We start from the raw sequence: 18687 nt of genomic DNA on the forward strand, positions 1-18687 counted from the left end.
AAAATAGAATTTGTCACAAGGAAGAAGAAAAAGAAAAGAGGGCAAAGAGTTTTCGGCTTTTAGAGAAAAGAGTTTCTGGTAACAGGGTGGAGGAAATTCGGCATTAGCTTCATACCCTAGCATTCGACACCTATTTATAAGCCTTATAGCTGAATTTTCCCATGCCCAATTCCCCATTCGGCTCAATCACTTCTCCCTTCTCATCTCCTCATTTTTCTCCCTGATAACCCATTGAACACTTCCCTTAGAGTCCACTTTCACACCACTTCCATCCTTCTAGAAGGTCAAAATTAAACTTCTAAAAACACTAAGCTAGGATTCAAACCTTAGACCTCCTTGCTAGCTATTAATGCCACCTCCCTACACTCTAAGTGACATCACTTAGCCACTCTTCTACAAAGTTTTTTGATGTTATTTTCCCCTATCTTTATTTAAAAGCCCAACTACTTGCCAACCCTGATTCTTTTAATAATTAAATTATAATTTCTTCTACCCCTTAATTTGAACTCAAACCTCGACCAAGACCTACCTTTGCGTAATTAACACTTAACTGGAATTATTAAGCACAAAAAGAAACAAATTTAAGATTTCAGGATTTTTGGATTTCGGGATTTTTGGGGCGTTACAACTCTACCCCCTAAAAGAAATTTCATCCTCGAAATTTTACCTGATTCAAACAGTTGAGGATATTGACGTCACATTTCTTCCTCAGGTTCCCAAGTAGCTTCCTCCGCTTTGTGATTCCGTGAAAGTACTTTGACTAATGGAACAGACTTCCTTCTTAATACTTTGACATATCAAACAATTATCTGTATGGGCTCTTCCTTGAAAGTTAGGTCTGGTTTGACCTTGATTTCTTCAATCGCCACGACATGGGAAGGATCTGAGTGATACCGTCTCAGCATAGTAACATGGAACACATCGTGGATCTGGCTCAGTTCAGGAAGTAATTCTAGCTGATAAGCGACTGGCCCAATCTGCCTTACAACCCGATATGGCCCAAAGAAACTTGCACTTAGCTTCTCCTTCCATTCAAACCTTAACACTTTCTTCCACGGAGAGACCTTCAGAAAAACTAAGCCTCCCACTGCATACTCTATCTCTCATCATTTAAGGTCAACATACGACTTCTGCCTATCCGAGGCCTCCTTTAACCGATCTCGAATCAATTTTACCTTATCTTCAGTATCGACTACTAACTCATGGCCTAAAACTCTTCGTTTGCCCAACTCTGTCCAACATGTTGGAGTTCGACACCTACACCCATATAGTGCCTCGTATGGAGCCATCCCAATGCTTGCTTGATAGCTATTATTGTACGCGAATTCAGCTAACAATAAATAGTCCTCCCAACTACCTCGGAACTCAATCACACATCCCCTCAACATATCTTTCAATACTTGAATCACCCTTTCTGACTATCCATCAGTTTGAGGGTGGAAAGCCGTACTGAAGTTCAACCTAGTACCCAAAGCCTCATGCAGCTTCTTCCAAAATCGTGAAGTGAAATGTGGGTCCTTGTTTGATATTATGGAGACTAGCACTCCATGCAATCTCACAACCTTCGCCACATACAACCTTGCCAACATTTGTAACGAGTAATAGGTGTGTACCGGTATAAAATGGGTAGACTTGGTTAATTGATCCACTATAACCCATATCGAGTCTTTCTTAGTAGGCGTCAAGGGTAGCCCACTAACAAAGTCCATAGTTATCATTTCCCACTTCCAGAGTGGAATATTCACTAGCTGAAACAATCCCAAAGGCAACTGATGTTTTGCCTTCACCTTTTGACAGACCAAACACTTACTTACAAACTCTATAACCTCAAGCTTAAGTCTAGGCCACCAATAAAGCTCACGCAAATTCTGATACATCATGTTTCTGCTAGGATGCATTGTATAGAGATCGCTATGTGCTTCCCACAGAATGGACTGCCTTAGATTATCGTCCTTGGGTATACACATTCTCCCACGGAAACACAATACTCCTTCACTATTCATCCCAAAGTCCGATGTCTCCCCACTCTCCACCTGTCTAAAACGAGCACCTAAGGTCTCATCCATTAATTGCTTACTCCTTATCTGTTCGACCGACATCGACTTTATTTGAAGCTCCGCTAACAAGCTACCATCATCCAAAAAGCTTAAACGAGCAAGCATAGCTCTCAGGTCTGACTTAACCGTACGACTCAACGTGTCAGCTACCACATTTGCTTTGCCAGTGTGGTATTTTATCATGCAATCATAATCCTTCAATAATTCCACCCACCTACGTTGCCTAAGGTTTAGCTTTTTTTAGGTAAGGAGGTACTTCAAACTCTTGTGGTCCGAATAAATTACGCACTTCTCCCCGTATAAGTAATGCCTCTATATCTTAAGTGCGAACACTATCGTAGCTAGCTCCAAATCATGGGTTGGGTAATTCACCTCGTGAGTCTTAAATTGCCGTGACGCATACGCAACCACCTTTCCTTCTTGCATCAATACACAACCTAAGCCCACATGCCACGCATCACTATAAACCGTAAACTCATTTCTAGAAACTGGCTGAATGAACACAGGGGCCTTCGTTAAAACTTTCTTGAGTTTTTCAAAACTCTCTTGCTGCTTGTTCGTCTAAAAAAACGGTACCCCCTTCCTCAACAACTTAGTTAAGGGTGCAGCAATTATGAAAAAACCCTCAACAAACCGCCTATAATATCCTACCAAGCCCAAAAAACTTCAGATTTTCGATACTGACTTAGGTGTTTTCCAGTCTAACACCGCTTCAATTTTCTGAGGATCCACCTTAATCCCCTCGGCTGACACCACATGTCCAAGAAAAGTAACCTCCCTTAGCCAAAATTCACACTTACTGAATTTGGCATATAGCTACTTCTCCCTCAAAGTCTGCAACACAATCTTTAAGTGTGCATCATGCTCGTCCTTATCTTTTGAGTACACCAGAATATCATCTATAAAGACTACCACGAACCGATCCAAGTAGGGTTGAAAGACTCGATTCATGAGATCCATGAAAGCGGGCAGGTGCGTTCGTTAGCCCGAATGGCATCACCAAGAACTCGTAGTGCCTATAACGAGTTTTGAAAGCAGTCTTATGAACATCTGCCTCCTTCACCCTCAATTGGTGATATCCCAAATGCAACTCAATCTTCGAGAAAATCGAAGCCCTCCTAAACTAATCAAAAAGATCATCGATTCTTGGTAGAGGATACTTGTTTTTAATAGTTAACTTGTTTAACTGTCGATAGTCGATGTACATTCGCAAGGTTCCATCCTTCTTCTTCACGAATAACACCAGTGCTCCCCATGGAGACACACTTGGTCGGATGAATCCTTGATCCAACAATTCCTGAATTTGTGCCTTAAGTTCCACCAACTCTTTTGATGCCATTTGATAAGGAGTGATTGACATTGGTGTCGTCCCAGGTAACATCTCAATTCCATATTCTACTTTTCTATTAGGTGGCAACCTAGGCAGCTCCTCAGGAAGGACATCCGGAAATTCTCTAACTGTTCTCAACTTTCCAACAGTAGGGCTCTTAGCTTCCGTGTCACTAATGTAAGCCAAAAAGGCTTCGCATCCCTTTTGTACTAACTTCTCAGCCCTTAATGTCGAAATCACGTTTGACAGATAATTTCGACGTTCACCAATCACTACTATTTCCTTATCCTCTGTCGTTCTTAACACCATTCGCTTTGCAGCATAATCCAAGCTGGTTGTCTTGCCTCAGCATGGCCCACATTTTTTCCTGGTGCTCTGCGTCTACGTCTATTACCGTTACCACCTCTGACCTATTCACGACCCCTTGGCACCAACTGTCCACCCCTTGATGGCTGAACACCACCTTGAGCTACTACTGGCTCTCGACCTAGAGTTCGAGAGCAATCCTTGATCCTATGCTCCATAGACCCACAAGTAAAACAAGCTCCCATTCTTTTCCAACACTTGCCTCTATGGCTTCTCCCACAATCAGCACAGGGTGGGACCCTTGGATTAGTAGCAAGGGGCCCTACTCTAATTGGCCCATTATTTCTGGCCCTGGCCCTAGGCTTCTGTCCAACACTCCTTTCTTTCACCCGATTTAAGCGCTCAGTGCTTTTAACCTCATCCGCTATCTTTTCCTTCTCCACCAACTTCGAGAAAACTCGCTCCCTTTGTAGAGTTATCAGTACCCTGAGTCCATCTCTAAGTCTATCCTCAAACCTAATGCAACACTCATACTCCGTTGCCACCATTACTCTTGCATACCTACTAAGGCGTAGGAACTCCACCTCATACTCCACCACCGTTTTGTTTCCTTGGGTCAGGCTCAGGAACTCCTTCCTTCTAGCATCCACATAGCTTACACCCACATACTTCCCTTAGAATGCAGCTTTGAAGAACTCCCAAGTGACCCGCTCCGGTTGGATGCCCTCTTTCACTGTCAACCACCACTGGTAGGCTTCTTCCCTGAGCAGTGACACTACTCCTTTCAAATTTTGCTCATGTGAGTAGTCCAGGTCTTCCATTATCATTTCAGTGGCATCTAGCCAATATTCCACCATATTAGGAGCCGCGCCAGCCACGCCCTTAAAGATCTTAGCCCCGTTCTATCGAAGTCGCTCTGGAATGGACCCTCGACAATTATTGCTCCCAGCGACCCTTTCCAAAATTCTCAGCATTGCCTGCGACAATGCATCTTCTCTTACGGCTCGATCATACAGTCCATCCCCAGCCACAGGTGAGGTCGGAGCCTCTTCTACTCCAATATTGGGCACATGGCTCGATGTCGACGATTCAGCCCTAAAACTTCCACGGCCCATTGCACCTCTTCTAGCACTCATTTTCGATTCGCATATTATCTGGATTAGAAAATTTCTGAAGTTTTAGTTAGTTTAATAATTAACTCGATGTTTTATGGAAGTAATTAAAGAGAAGACTGTTTTCGGAATTCCTCTACAGTTTCAAGTTCCTGCGGGCTTTGGTTCCCTTCTAACAAAATCATCTAAAGTAGCCCTCTAACTATCTACTGTATAACAATTTAAATAAACTTTAGAATAAGAATACTTGCTTGGTTCGATGTCGGAGACTCGGTATGCCGCTCAGCAAGACTTCCTCTTTTCCAAAACATTGTAATTTTTTTTAAAATACAAAAAGAAACCAAGTAATAAGGCCCAAGTCATAGCCTGAGTTTTTCAACTTGACTCTAATACCACTAAATGTAACACCCAAACTTGACCCAGACGTTATGGCCGAATTTGGCGTGTTACATTAAAGTGTTTTAGTGAAAACCGTGTTTTCATTAAAAATCCTTCTTAAACAAAAGAAAACTTAATTAATTAAAAAAATAAACACATCTTTCAGTTGCGAAAGCCTTGTTTAAAACATTTGATTTAAGAAAACTTATCATTTAAAAATTAAGTTGCGAAAACGTAGAAAACATACTATAATTTAAGAAACCCATGTTCAACTTCTCGTAATTACAATGAAAATAATAATAATTCATGTAATATTAGCATAATGAAATCCTTATTACAATCTGGTCTGAAACATACTTAGTAAAATAAAACTTATAAGCTAAAAAAAAAATCCAAATTTATCTTGCTAGCTGGCCACCTAGAGTCCCTCCAAACATCGAACCGTCTACTGAGTATCACCTGAAAATAAAATAAAAGAGGGGGTGAGTTTTTGCAAACTCAGCGTGTACAATCGTCAACGGAAAACAAACATTTAAAAATCATCATACATCAATGTGCAATGCAATCCCATTCTTATTATCCATCCGCTACAGACCAGCTCCGTCCCCCATCACACCATATGGGGATATAGATATTGACCCACCCAGCCCACACACTAATGGTAGCCCGATTGCAGAACTACCTTCATTTACATATTGGGCTTTAAGAGCCGTCGGTGGATCCATGATTGTCAGGCAACCATGCGATCCTCATATACTTCCTCTGTACCATAATTTCCCATCCCATGTGTAACCTAAGAAGAACATCATATGTATGCATGTCACATCCAGAAAACTTACCTTCAACACCTAGGGGTATTTTGGTTATTTTCGCCCTTAAAGGCATTTTGGTATTTTTCTCTTAATTATGGTTACCACTTACCTTGGCCCGTTAACAAGTCTAGCAAGCTAAGATGAACGAATACTATGCACCAGGTAGGATTCCAGAGAAGAGGAGGTGGATCATTAAGACTGCTTAAGTACCAAGCTTTCCCTAGATCCAATCCTAGACATGCATATACCCGTTGCCACACCTTAACCTTATGACCTGTCCACGATCTCAATTAATTAATTAAGTTTTATGTAGTCATCGTATACTAGGCCCAATACCCCTACATACATGCATATGACCCACTATGCCCAATCTTATTCAAATGGCCTATTTGACCCAGTTCATATTCTTATGGCCCACTAGGCCCAATTCACATTCATATGGGCCATTAGTCCCAAATCATATTATAGTCATGCTCACATACAAATTTTCTAACACAAAACATCACTTATCAATCTTTGCCTATTATGGGCCAACAGCCCATGAGGCCCATTTAGCCCATTTCGGCCCATTTGGCCAATTCTCAACCCCAGCCAACAAAATCGCCCGTGGGCCTCAGGTAACCTATCAATTTCCTCTCTACGAGTGTTCGCGCACTCGTGTGACTACCGTAGCCCAACTTTTGGCTTTTCAGCATTTCAGCTTTTTGACATTTCGGCTTTTGCCGTTTTATTGTGGGTGTACAGTGTATGTACACACCTGATAGGCAAGCGTGCTACAATTTCCTCAGCCCAACCTACAATCGATATCACCCAAAGATTAATCTTACATACTTATCGATTACTTTACCAAAAGCCGGAATCTCACCTTAACCTTACCTTGCGCGATAAGTATAACAGCCCTTTTACTAACCACAATCAACTCTTAGATCTGCACCAATCGTAACTATTAAAATAAGAATAATAGGTGACTCATATCCAACACAAGCCCCCTTACCTTACTATGGCTATTCGGCCAACCTTAGCCAATGGAAGAGGAATACTTACCAAAACCGCAACATCTAAGGAGCAATTCGGCAATGAGCTAAGATCTGAGATCCGATACTAATTCCCTACCATAGTTCATTAGAAAGAGTGAGGGACAATATTTGATACTTAACAAAGAAACTGATTGGGGGAAGAACACTTACACTAGATTTGACCGAAGTAGAAAGAGTAGTGATTGCACAAAGGGTATTCGGCCAAAGAGGTTCGGCCCTTTACGATTTTGTATGGCAAAAGAGGGTTATCTGGATCCAAGGAAAAAGAAAGAAAAGTCAGCAATGAGGTAGAGGAAAAATAGAATTCGTCACTTGGAAGAAGAAAAAGAAAAGAAGGCAGAGAGTTTTCAGCTTTTAGAGAAAAGAGTTTCTGGTAACAGGGTGGAGGAAATTCCGCATTAGCTTCATACCCTAGCATTCGACACCTATTTATAAGACTTATAGCCAAATTTTCCCATGCCAAATTCCTCATTCGGCTCCATCACTTCTCCCTTCTCATCTCCTCATATTTGTCCCTGATAACCCCTTGATCCTTTCCTTAATTTTCTCTTCTGAATACTTCCCTTGGAGTCCACTTTCACGCCACTTCAATCCTTTTAAAAGGACAAAATTAAACTTCTAAAAACAATAAACTAGGATTCAAACCTTGGACCTCCTTGCTAGCTATTAATGCCACCTCTCTATACTCTAAGTGGCGTCACTTAGCCACTCTTCTACAAGGCTTTTTGCTGCTATTTTCCCCTATCTTTATTTAAAAGCACAACTACTTGCCAACCTTGATTATTTTAATAATTAAATTATATTTGCTTACCTAGATTTGCGTAATTAACACTTAACCAGAATTATTAAGCATAAAAAGAAAAAAAATTCAAAATTTTGAGATTTTTGGATTTCGAGATTTTTTGGGGTGTTACATTAATGCTTATGAACTTACTAAACATCATAATGCTTACGCTATTTATTTTTCCTTTCCCTTTTAGATAACCTTGCAAAACTCGTCAAGCTAGATCGATTGGAAGATCACACTATCCTATCACCAAATCGATAGCTTTTTGGTCATTTTGAACCTAAAGTTGTGGCATGTATATATAAGATGCCTTAATGTGATTCTAATGTATATAAGAATTTTGGTATATGTATAAAAAGTATAAATGCCAGTTGAGTTTTGATAATTTGTGATGATCTTGGCATATGATGACTTGAATGAATTTACAGCATGAAATTAGCTAAATGCATGAATTTGAAATGTTTGGTAATTGGTGGAAACAGAAATGCTTGAGTGGCATGTTTGAGGTATGCATAATGAAATGTTAATGGCATGAAACTGGTCATGGTTGAAAAGTGTTGAGATTGAAATTGAAAGATAGGTCTTGATAGCTTGATAAATAAGTGAATGAGTTGAAATGTATTTTAACATATGTACTTTGGAATATGTTGTATTATGTGGCCTTGTTTTTGTTGATGATCATTTATGTTAATGTTTAATAGCTATAGTTGAATGAATGTATATTATATAGGTGTTTAAATTATAATGATTTGGTATGTTTTTGTGGGATTAGGTATGTGCTTTGACCTGAATTTGGCAAGTTGATTGGTTATTGAATAGGTTGTTTGAAAGTTTTTGAAATAGGTACTGTAACACCTTATACCTGACCCGATCGCCAGGTCTGGGTACTGAATGTCACAACAACCTGAATATCTTAACAAAATTTCTATCTTATTTTATCGTGTACTTAGACAACCCAACTTTCACAACAACCAGCTACAACTAAGACTCAATTCATCTAAATTAAATTTGTAACGCCCCAAAATTTTTATTTTTATTTCTCTTAAAATGTAACACAATTGTGTATCTGCTTCAGTGGTTATGCGTTCTAGGTAAGTGTAAAAAGTCCCAAGTTCAAGTCTTATCTTTGGCAAATTTTGGTATTTTTCTGACTTAAGCCTTATACCTGTTCAACAGGCTTATAATAAATTAATTGTAGAACCATATCAGTATAGGCCTACTGGTCTGGTGGTTAAGTTTAGTGTTAGTTTATTGTAGGTCTAGTGTTCGAATTCTTGCGCGAGCGTGTGAGGTCATTTTTGCTCATTTGACAGAGAGAGTTTCGGTTAAACAGGAATTCTGAGGAGTTGGATGTTAGTAGGGAAATAATTAAGGGATTTGGGGGAAATTATCAGATTTTATTTTGTTTTTAATTTTAATCTTTTTCAAAAATTTCAGTTATCTTTCCCCAAGTTTTGAAGTTTTTCAAAATTTTCTTTTTGTTTCTGTCGTTTCTTCCCCTTCCCACTTTCGATATTTGTTTTTTTTGTCAGTTCCCACACTTTTGTTTTGCTATTTCAGTTTTCATCGCACAATCGGGTAAGTAAGGCTCTGCTTCTCTTTAACTTGCGTCTTTACCATCATTCATTGGGGTTATATCTTTGTTTGGAAAGTAGCGAGGCGAGAAGAACATGATTCTACTCCTGCGAGGTAGTTGTTAATCTTCGGAGTGTCAGAGTAGCGGTAAGTTGTTGGAGTTGGCTTTAGTTTACGGTTTAATTGTATGTAAAGGCTGAAATTAAGTGTTATTGTGATGTATTTTTAAGTTCTGGTAGGCTCGGGTGTGGTTTTTGTAGTGAAACGATACTAGGTGTGTACCCAAAATTGTAGGAAACGGGATTCGGCAAAAGCCGAAATTGCAAACTATCAATGCCACACGGGCGATGCCGTGTGCGAAAACACAACTGTGTGATCGACGAAGGCTAGACTGTGCGCAAGACACGGCAGTGTAATGGCCAGGGTGTGACTGTGTAAGCCACATGGGCTAAATTGATCTAAGTGTATGGGCCCACATGGGCATGTGAAATTTAGGCCAAGGCTAATATGGGCGCGTGGACCACACGGGATAACCACATGGGTGTGTGGGCCCATTTAGCTAAAATGTTTCCTAGGGTTGCACAGGTCACCCAAGTCGACTGTAAACCTACTGTAGGGTCGGTAAGTGCTACTTAGACCTTAAATTGTGTGATCTGAACACATAATGTATGTATTGAGCATGTTAATTTATACATGTTTACTAATCTATATGTATGAATGATAATTGAATAATAGCATGTAAAGATGTATTTTTGTATATCTACATTGAGCATGTTTAGTTGCATCTGCATTGGGGTGGAATGATTAATTATTTGAGGAAGTGTACTGATCGCGTGATTTCGTGATAGGTTTTAAATATTTATAATTACTCGTTCTTGAACTAACTATTATTACGATGTAGGCAAGTGTACCTATCGAACAGTAGTATAGTTTTAGCAAGACCAGATTGTCGAACCCAAAGGAACTAAAAGTACCAGTAATGACTGTCTTTTAATTATCTAGCCTAAGAATAAAGAGGTTTTGTTTTAATTAACTAATTATCTAAACTAAAAACGCATAGAGAAAAAAATTGGGGAATTTCTTTTGGGAAAAATCGATTGACTTAAGACAATACCTAAGGAAAAATCCACCTAGACTTTACTTGTTATTCTGGCTCCGAATCAGACGATTTATTCATTCAACTTGTTCCGTAGAGATCCCTAAGTTATGTTATTATCCCTATTCAAGACTAATAACGTCTAATCCCTAGATTGAATAACCGAGACTTTTTTCTAATTAACACTCTAGGGTTGCATTAACTCGATCTATGTATCCCCTTATTAGGTTTCACCCTAATCTAGAAAAATCTTGTCACCCTATGTCTAGGCACGCAATCAACTCCGCTTAATTATGACAAATGTACTCTTAGAATAGGGTCTATTCCTCCTCTAAATAAGAGCTTGTCTTGAATCAGTATCCTGGGATATCAAAACAAGAATTAAGAACAAATAATTAAGAACAAGTTAAATATTTATCATACAATTCAGAAAATAATAACAAGATTAGTCTTAGGTTTCATTCCCCTTAGGTATTTAGAGGTTTTAGTTCATAACTAAATAAGAAAACATCTCAGAAGAATAAATAATACAAAACATAAAGAAAACCCAAAACTCCTGAAGAGAAATTGAGGAGAGATCTTTAGTCTTGATGATGAATCCGGCTTCTGAGATGGATCAATCGGCTTCATTGGAGTAATTCCTTACTCTCCTTTCTCCATCTCCCTTGTCTTCCTCCTCTAGGGTGTAGTTATAGGCTTTGGGATGCCTAGAAGCCCTCAAAATTAGCCTTTTCCGAATTGGACTCAACTTGGGCTCAGCAAGGACACACTCGTGTGTATACGCCCGTGTTAGATTACTTCAGGCCGTGCTCGAGCCTGCCAAATTGACACGGCCGTGTGGTCTGCCCGTGTGAGGAGGTCTAGGCCGTGTTGATTTTGTACTTTGGCCCATTTTTTTCGTTTTTGGCCCGTTTCTCATTCCTTTCGCTCTCCTATGCTCTCTTAAGTATAAAACTTGAAATTAAAGCATTAGGAGCATCAAATTCACCAATTCTAATGAGATATCATCCATAAATTTCATTAAACATGGGGTAAAAATATGTATAATTTACAGTTTATCAAATACCCTCACACTTAAGCATTTGCTTGTCCTCAAGCAAAATTCTCAACTCATAACCAAAATAAATTCTTCTCAACTTATAATTTTTATTGATAATATCTCATATTAATCCATAAGTAATCATATATTGAGAATTAAACTAAAAGAACATAAAAGTTCCAAACATTCCAAGTTGAGCATTTTATTCATGCAAACATGGGTGTCTCCCCTCATCTAAGTAATTACCTTTGATTCAGAATATCACAGAGTTTCACATCCTCACTACAGATTCACTCAAATCACTCGAGGTGTTTAAGGACAATAAATGAAGCACTCAATAGCCAATAATGAAAAGTCATTACCATAGGCTTGTATGAAAATCAAATCTCCACCACTATAATTTAAGATGATACATCAATCAAAAGGTATTTAGAGGATTGTAATGAGGTTTGGTTAGAGGGTGTGGTCACAAGCTGAAAGAAAGGGTTAGAATCGAGATTGAATTGAAAAATTGCCTAACTAGAAAAAGAGTTAATCTTCACTTGCGTACAATAGAGCTTCTCTCAGAATATGAAATTACAGATATGTATACATAGTTTTTTTTAAGAACAAGTTAAATATTCAAAGACTAACTTATTACAAACAAGACATAGCTAAGCAATTTCTTCAACTCAAATCTCGACAAAAATAGGGATCAAATTAATTTAGGAGATTTCAACAATAATGGGTTAAGGGTTAATATTGAGGTTAATACAAGGAATGGCTTGTTAGGCTCAAATGGGTTTACTAAGGGTTAATCGTGGAGGTAGGCTTTTCATGGCATGAGTGGGTTAATCCTAAGTGCCTTAATCATTTCGATATATCAAATCAAATGGTGTGGTCTCGACGTGCATAATCAAGCAAGTTCTAGAATAACAGCTCAATACTGATGCACTCAAAGCAATAATAAAAGTGAAAATGAAATAATTAATAGATGCTCAAAAGGATAAAAAATCTCACAAAAATTATGGCTTTTTCATGTTAAAAACTTGTGAATTCCAATTCAAAGTAATACCTAAACTTTGGGGAAACAACCTAAGATTTTGAATTCTTAAAAATCAACTCATCATGCTTGATTCTCTAATGTTTTAAAGTTTAAACAATCAATGCATAAATGCCTATGTTTTAATTCAAGATATATCAATCAAAATCATAAACCAATTAAAATTTTTTCTAAACATGACATGAGAGTTTTTCAAGAGAACAAGGTAATCATTCAGGGATTTTTTCTGATAATGAAATGAATGCCCCCCACATTAAGATGTACATTGCCCTCAATGTACGATGATATATATTAAAGTATAAGAGTAAGAGAGGGGGAGAAGTGGAACTTCCTGTATTAAGAATGGATGTTATTCTTGGATTGGTGAGATCGAGTATTGGAAATAAATCTGGATGTCAAGCATGATTCTGAATGATAAAAAGAGAGTGAAGGGAATAATTTGATAGTAGTCACAAAGATAAGCCATGTTTAAAAGGGAAAGAAATGAATCTTAAAAACTTAATGGAAGGAAAATAAAAGGATTATTCTAATTCTTCAAATGGCACGGCCGGAGCACACGCTCATGTGCACCGTGGCTAGGCCGTGTTTGTCGTGAATTAAGATGTCGTCACACGGCCTTCTGGCATGCCCGTGTGCATAGGTCGTGTGGCTATGTGATCATGTTACACGACCGTGTGTGATGTGGTTCGCTTCTCCCACGGTCGTGTAGCTCCACACACGTCTGTAGTATTTCGATAGTGTTGTCTAGGGGTGCTAGACACGGGCGTGTCTCACGCCCATATTTATTTGGTAGATTCAACCGTGGCCATATCGCACGACCGTGGCGTTTTATCGTAGCCCATGTTTGGGGAAATCTTCTACCCTATTTTTGCACGGCCATGTTTCCATCCGCATTGGTCATACGGCCTTAAGCACGGCCTTGTGCTAGGCCGTGTGGAGTTGGGAACCTGTGCTTCCAGTACTCTGTTAGAGACCTAAATGTTTAAAACTTGAAATTTAAATAATTTAAAACCGTTACTATTCGGGTTGCCTCCCGAGAAGCGCTTGTTTATAGTCTAAGCTCGACTGTTACCTTGTTGGTTTATTCAGGGTGGTTTGTGGAGTTGTAGCTCCTCTCCATCGACTTTAAAATTCTCACCATTATAAAGTTTGAGACAGTGTCCATTTACTTTGAAAGTACCCTATGATGGGTGACTTACCTCTATTGTGCCATATGGAAGAACAGATTGAATTACGAAAGGTCCTGACCATCGTGATTTTGGTTTCCTCGGGAACAATTTGAGTCTTGAGTTGTATAGTAAGACGAGATCTCCAACTTCAAATTGTTTTCGTTGCTTTAAACGAACGTCATGGCGCCTCTTTGTTGCTTCTTGTATAGGCGTGAATTTTTGTATGCATTGGCTCGCCATTCATCAAGCTCGTTCAGCTGTATCAACCTATTTTTTCCTGCAAGTTCGAGATCAAGGTTTAGAAATTTAATAGCCCAAAAAGCTTTATGCTCTAGTTCGAATGGTAGATGACAACTTTTTCCATAAACAAGTTTGTAAAGTGATATCCCTATAGGAGTCTTAAAAGCAGTTCTGTAAGCCCATAAGGCATCATCTACTTTTGTTGCCCAGTCTTTTCTGTTTGATTCTACTGTTTTTTCAAGGATCCATTTGATTTCTCGGTTTGCTACTTCAACTTGTCCATTATTTTGAGGATGGTATGGGGTGGCTGTTCTATGATGAACTTCGTATTTCTTAAGGGTTTTTTCAAATTAGGTATTACAAAAATGAGTGCCCCTGTCACTAATAATTGCTCTAGGTGTTCTGAATCTCGAGAAGAGTTTTTGAAGGAAACGTACTACCACTCTAGCATCATTAGTAGGTAGAGCTTGGGCTTCTACCCACTTGGACATGTAGTCAACTGCTACTAATATGTATTTATTCCCAAATGAACTAGGGAATGGGCCTATGAAATCGATACCCCAAACGTCAAATATTTCACATGAAAACATATAGTTTTGAGGCATTTCATCATGTTTAGATATGTTACCTGTCCGTTGGCATTTGTCAGATGAAGTAACATACCTGATAGCGTCTTTGACTAACGAAGGCCAATAAAAACCTGATTCAAGTATTTTGTGTGCGGTCTTAGTTCCACTATAGTGTCCTCCGGTTGGCCCTGAGTGGCTATGTTCCAATATTTTTGATGTTTCTGATCTTGTAATGTATCTTCTAATGACTTGATCTGTATATCTGCGAAACAGGAATGGGTCGTCCCAAAAGTAGTTTTTCACATCAATAAAGAATTGCTTCTTTTACTGGTGTGTTAACCCTTTTGGGATAATGTTAGTGCTAAAAAATTCGTGATATCTGCAAACTAATGTACCTAGGAGTTAGATATAGAGAAAAATTGTTCTTCATGGAACGAATCATTTATTTCAACATCATCTAGTTCTCTGGTATTGGATTTCTCAAGCCTGGACAGATGATCAGCCGCGAGATTTTTAGCTCATTTATTATCTTGAATCTAGGAGTCGAATTCCTGTAATAGGAGAATCCATCGAATGAGTCGAGGTTTTGCATAAGTTTTAGTTAAAAGGTAGTGAAGGGCGGAATGGTCAGTGTAAACAACAACTTTAGACAATATGAGATATGATCGAAATTTATCAAATGCAAAAACCACAGCTAGAAACTCTTTTTCTGTAGTAGTATAATTTTCTTGTGCAGCCGTTAAGGTTTTACTGGCATAATAGATAGGTTGAAAATGTTTGTCTCTTCGCTGTCCCAATACTACACCTATTGCAAAGTCACTAGTATCACACATTAGTTCAAATGGAAAGTTCCAATCAGGTGCAATTATGATTGGAGCATTAATTAATTTATCCTTTAAAGTATTAAATGCTTCTAAACATTCTTGATCGAAGTTAAAAGGTATATATTTTTCTAGCAATTTAGTCAAAGGCTTAGCTATTTTAGAAAAATCCTTAATAAATCTTCTATAAAAACCAGCATGTCCTAAAAAGCTTCTAATAGCCTTGACCGAACTAGGAGGTGGTAATTTTATGATTGTTTTTATTTTAGATTTATCCACCTCAATCCCTTTACTAGAAATTTTATGCCCTAATACAATACCTTCTTGAACCATGAAGTGACATTTCTCCCAGTTAAGCATAAGATTTGTTTCCTCACATCTTATTAAAACTCGTTTTAAATTTTTAAGGAAGAGATGGAAAGAGTTACCGAATACCAAAAAATAATCCATAAATACTTTCATGATATCTTCCACGAGTTCATCGAATATGGCCATCATACAGCGCTGAAAAGTGGCAGAACCATTACATAATCCAAAAGGCATTCTACGATAAGCGAATATACCATTGGGCATGTGAATGTCGTCTTTTGTTGATCTTCAGGAGCTATTGGGATTTGGAAGTAACCAAAGAGTCCGTCTAGAAAGCAGTAATATATGTGTCCGGATAATCTTTCCAACATTTGGTCAATGAATGGCAAGGGGAAGTGATCTTTTCTTGTGGCATCATTCAGTTTCCTGTAGTCTATGCAAACTTTCCATCTTGTGACTATTTTTGTTAGGATTAATTCATTCTTCTCGTTGGTCATAACCATCATGCCTCCTTTCTTGGGGACAACCTGCATTGGACTTACCCAAGAACTGTCAGAAATAGGATAAATAATTCCAGCATCTAGAAGTTTAATTACCTCAGCTTTTACAGCTTTCTTCATGTAGGGGTTCAGACATCTTTGAGCTTGCACACACGGTTTGTATTCATCTTCCATCAAAATTTTGTGGGTGCAAAAAGAAGGATTGATTCCTTTAATGTCAGAAATTTTCCAGGCTATGGCCTTTTTATGTTCTTTTAATACTTGGATTAATTCCTCTTTCCTCTTGGGTTGCAAGTTAGAAGCAATAATAGCTGGTAACGTAGAATTATTTCCAAGGAATGCGTATTCTAGGTGGTTTGGTAATTGTTTAAGTTCCATTTTGGGAGGCTCCTCAATAGAGGGTTTTTGCTTAAGTTCATCGTTTATTTTAATGCCCTCATATTCTACTTGTCTTGACGAATGGTCATTAGGTTCCTCACCTGTCTCCTCGCCTTGAGCTGGATACAGTTCCGTCATCTCCTTCTGTACAATTTCCTGAAAAGAGTCTTGAGTAATATGATCAATAGAGTCAATAAAATAACATGAATCATCCTATTCCTTAGAGAATCTCATAGCATCGTAAATTTTAAAGATAATCTCCTCGTCACCTACTCTAAGTACCAATTTACCGTCACCCACATCGATTATAGCCCTAGCAATGGCTAGAAATAGGCGCCCTAAAATTAAGGGTACTTCCACATCTTCATCCATGTCAAGCACAACAAAATCAACAGGGAATATAAATTTATCTACTTTTACGAGTATGTCTTCTATAATACCCTTAGGATATTTAACAAATCTATCAGCTAATTGAATACTCATCCTAGTAGGTTTAGGTTCCCCAAGACCAAGTTGTTTGAACATTTTATATGGCATCAAATTAATGCTAGCACCTAAATCAGCTAGTGCTTTTTCAACATTCAGACTACCAATTAAACAAGGGATAGTAAAACTTCCTGAATCTTTCAGTTTGGTTGGCAGCTTGTTTTGGAGTATGGCTGAGCACTCCTCGTTGAGTTCTACTGTAGATAAGTCCTCGAACTTCCTTTTATTTGTTAGAAGCTCCTTCAAAAATTTTGCATATGTATGCATCTGCGAGATGGCTTCAACAAAAGGTAAGTTGATATGTAATTGCTTAAAAAGTTCAAGAAACTTACCGAATTGTGCATCAATGTAATCTTTTTTTAATTTTGCTGGATATGGAACTGGTGGTTTATATTCCTCCAACACAGGTTTGTCACTATTTTTGAGTTTTTTTTCCCTCATTTCTCTTTCCACGGCTTCTTGTGCTAACTTCTTTTCAGATTCCGCTAACACTTTCCCACTCCTCAGTGTAACTGCTTTGACATGCTCTTTTGATTTGGTGTTGCTAAGTAAACTTCCTAGTGGTCTTTCCGAGATTAGTTTGGATAGCTGGCCTATCTGAGTTTCGAGCCATTGGATCGATGCTTGTTGATTTTTAAGTGCTGTCTTAGTGTTCTAAAAATAGGTTTCTGACACTGATATAAACTTTGAGCGTATCTCTTCAAGGTTTGGCTTCTTTTCCTATTGGTAGGGTGGTTGTTGGTAGCCCGGAGGATGTTGTGGTCTTTGATTTCCTTGACCGCCCCACGAGAAATCGGGGTGGCTCCTCCAACCTACATTGTAAGTGTTACTAAATGGATTGTTTTGAGGTCGAGGATTATTACCCATGTAGTTTAGTTACTCGTTATCCATGTTATTGGAGTAAGGTTGATATTCCGAATGGGTTGTTCCACCTCCACTTGCTTCGCACAGCATTACTGGGTGAACCTGTGAAGAACTAAGAAAACCATCAATCTTTTTATTTAAGAGTTCTACCTGATTAGAGAGCATGGTGACCGAACTGACATTATAAACACTGACTATTTTCGTTGGTTTTGTCCTCATGACTTGCCACTGATAGTTATTCAGTGACATCTCCTCTATAAACTCATAGGCATCTTCTGGCATTTATTGTTGATGGTTCCGCCAGCAGTTGCGTCAACCATTTGTCGAGTCGAAGGATTCAGGCTGTTATGGAATGTTTGAACCTGAAGCCAAAGCGGTAACCCTTGGTGAGGGAACCTTCTCAAATGATCCCTGTATCTCTCCCCTGCATCATAGAGTGTTTCTAAATCCATCTGCACAAAAGAAGAGATATCATTACGTAATTTTGCCGTTTTAGCCGGTGGAAAATATTTTAGTAAAACTTTTTCGATCATTTGTTCCCAAGTAGTAATTGACCCTTGGGTAACGAGTTCAACCACTGTTTAGCTTTGTTCCTTAATGAAAAAGGGAATAACCGAAGACGAATGGCATCATCAGAGACACCATTAATTTTAAATGTATCACATAGTTCTAAGAAGTTGGCTAAATGAGCGTTGGGATCCTCATACTGTAAACCATCAAACTGAACAAATTGTTGTATCATTTGAATAGTGTTAGGTTTTAATTCAAAAGGATTTGTAG

The 18687-nt window shown here is 38.5% G+C and overlaps 1 non-coding gene across 1 annotated transcript; it reads left to right on the plus strand.

Moving 5' to 3' along the window:
- Positions 1-18285: 18285 nt before the first annotated feature.
- Positions 18286-18392, plus strand: LOC121210690 (small nucleolar RNA R71). Its single transcript, XR_005905804.1, has one exon. It is a non-coding gene; the product is annotated as a small nucleolar RNA R71 (small nucleolar RNA).
- The last annotated feature ends 295 nt before the right edge of the window (positions 18393-18687 follow it).

This window comes from Gossypium hirsutum, chromosome A11 (assembly GCF_007990345.1).
Source record: "Gossypium hirsutum isolate 1008001.06 chromosome A11, Gossypium_hirsutum_v2.1, whole genome shotgun sequence".
Lineage (NCBI taxonomy): Eukaryota > Viridiplantae > Streptophyta > Magnoliopsida > Malvales > Malvaceae > Gossypium > Gossypium hirsutum.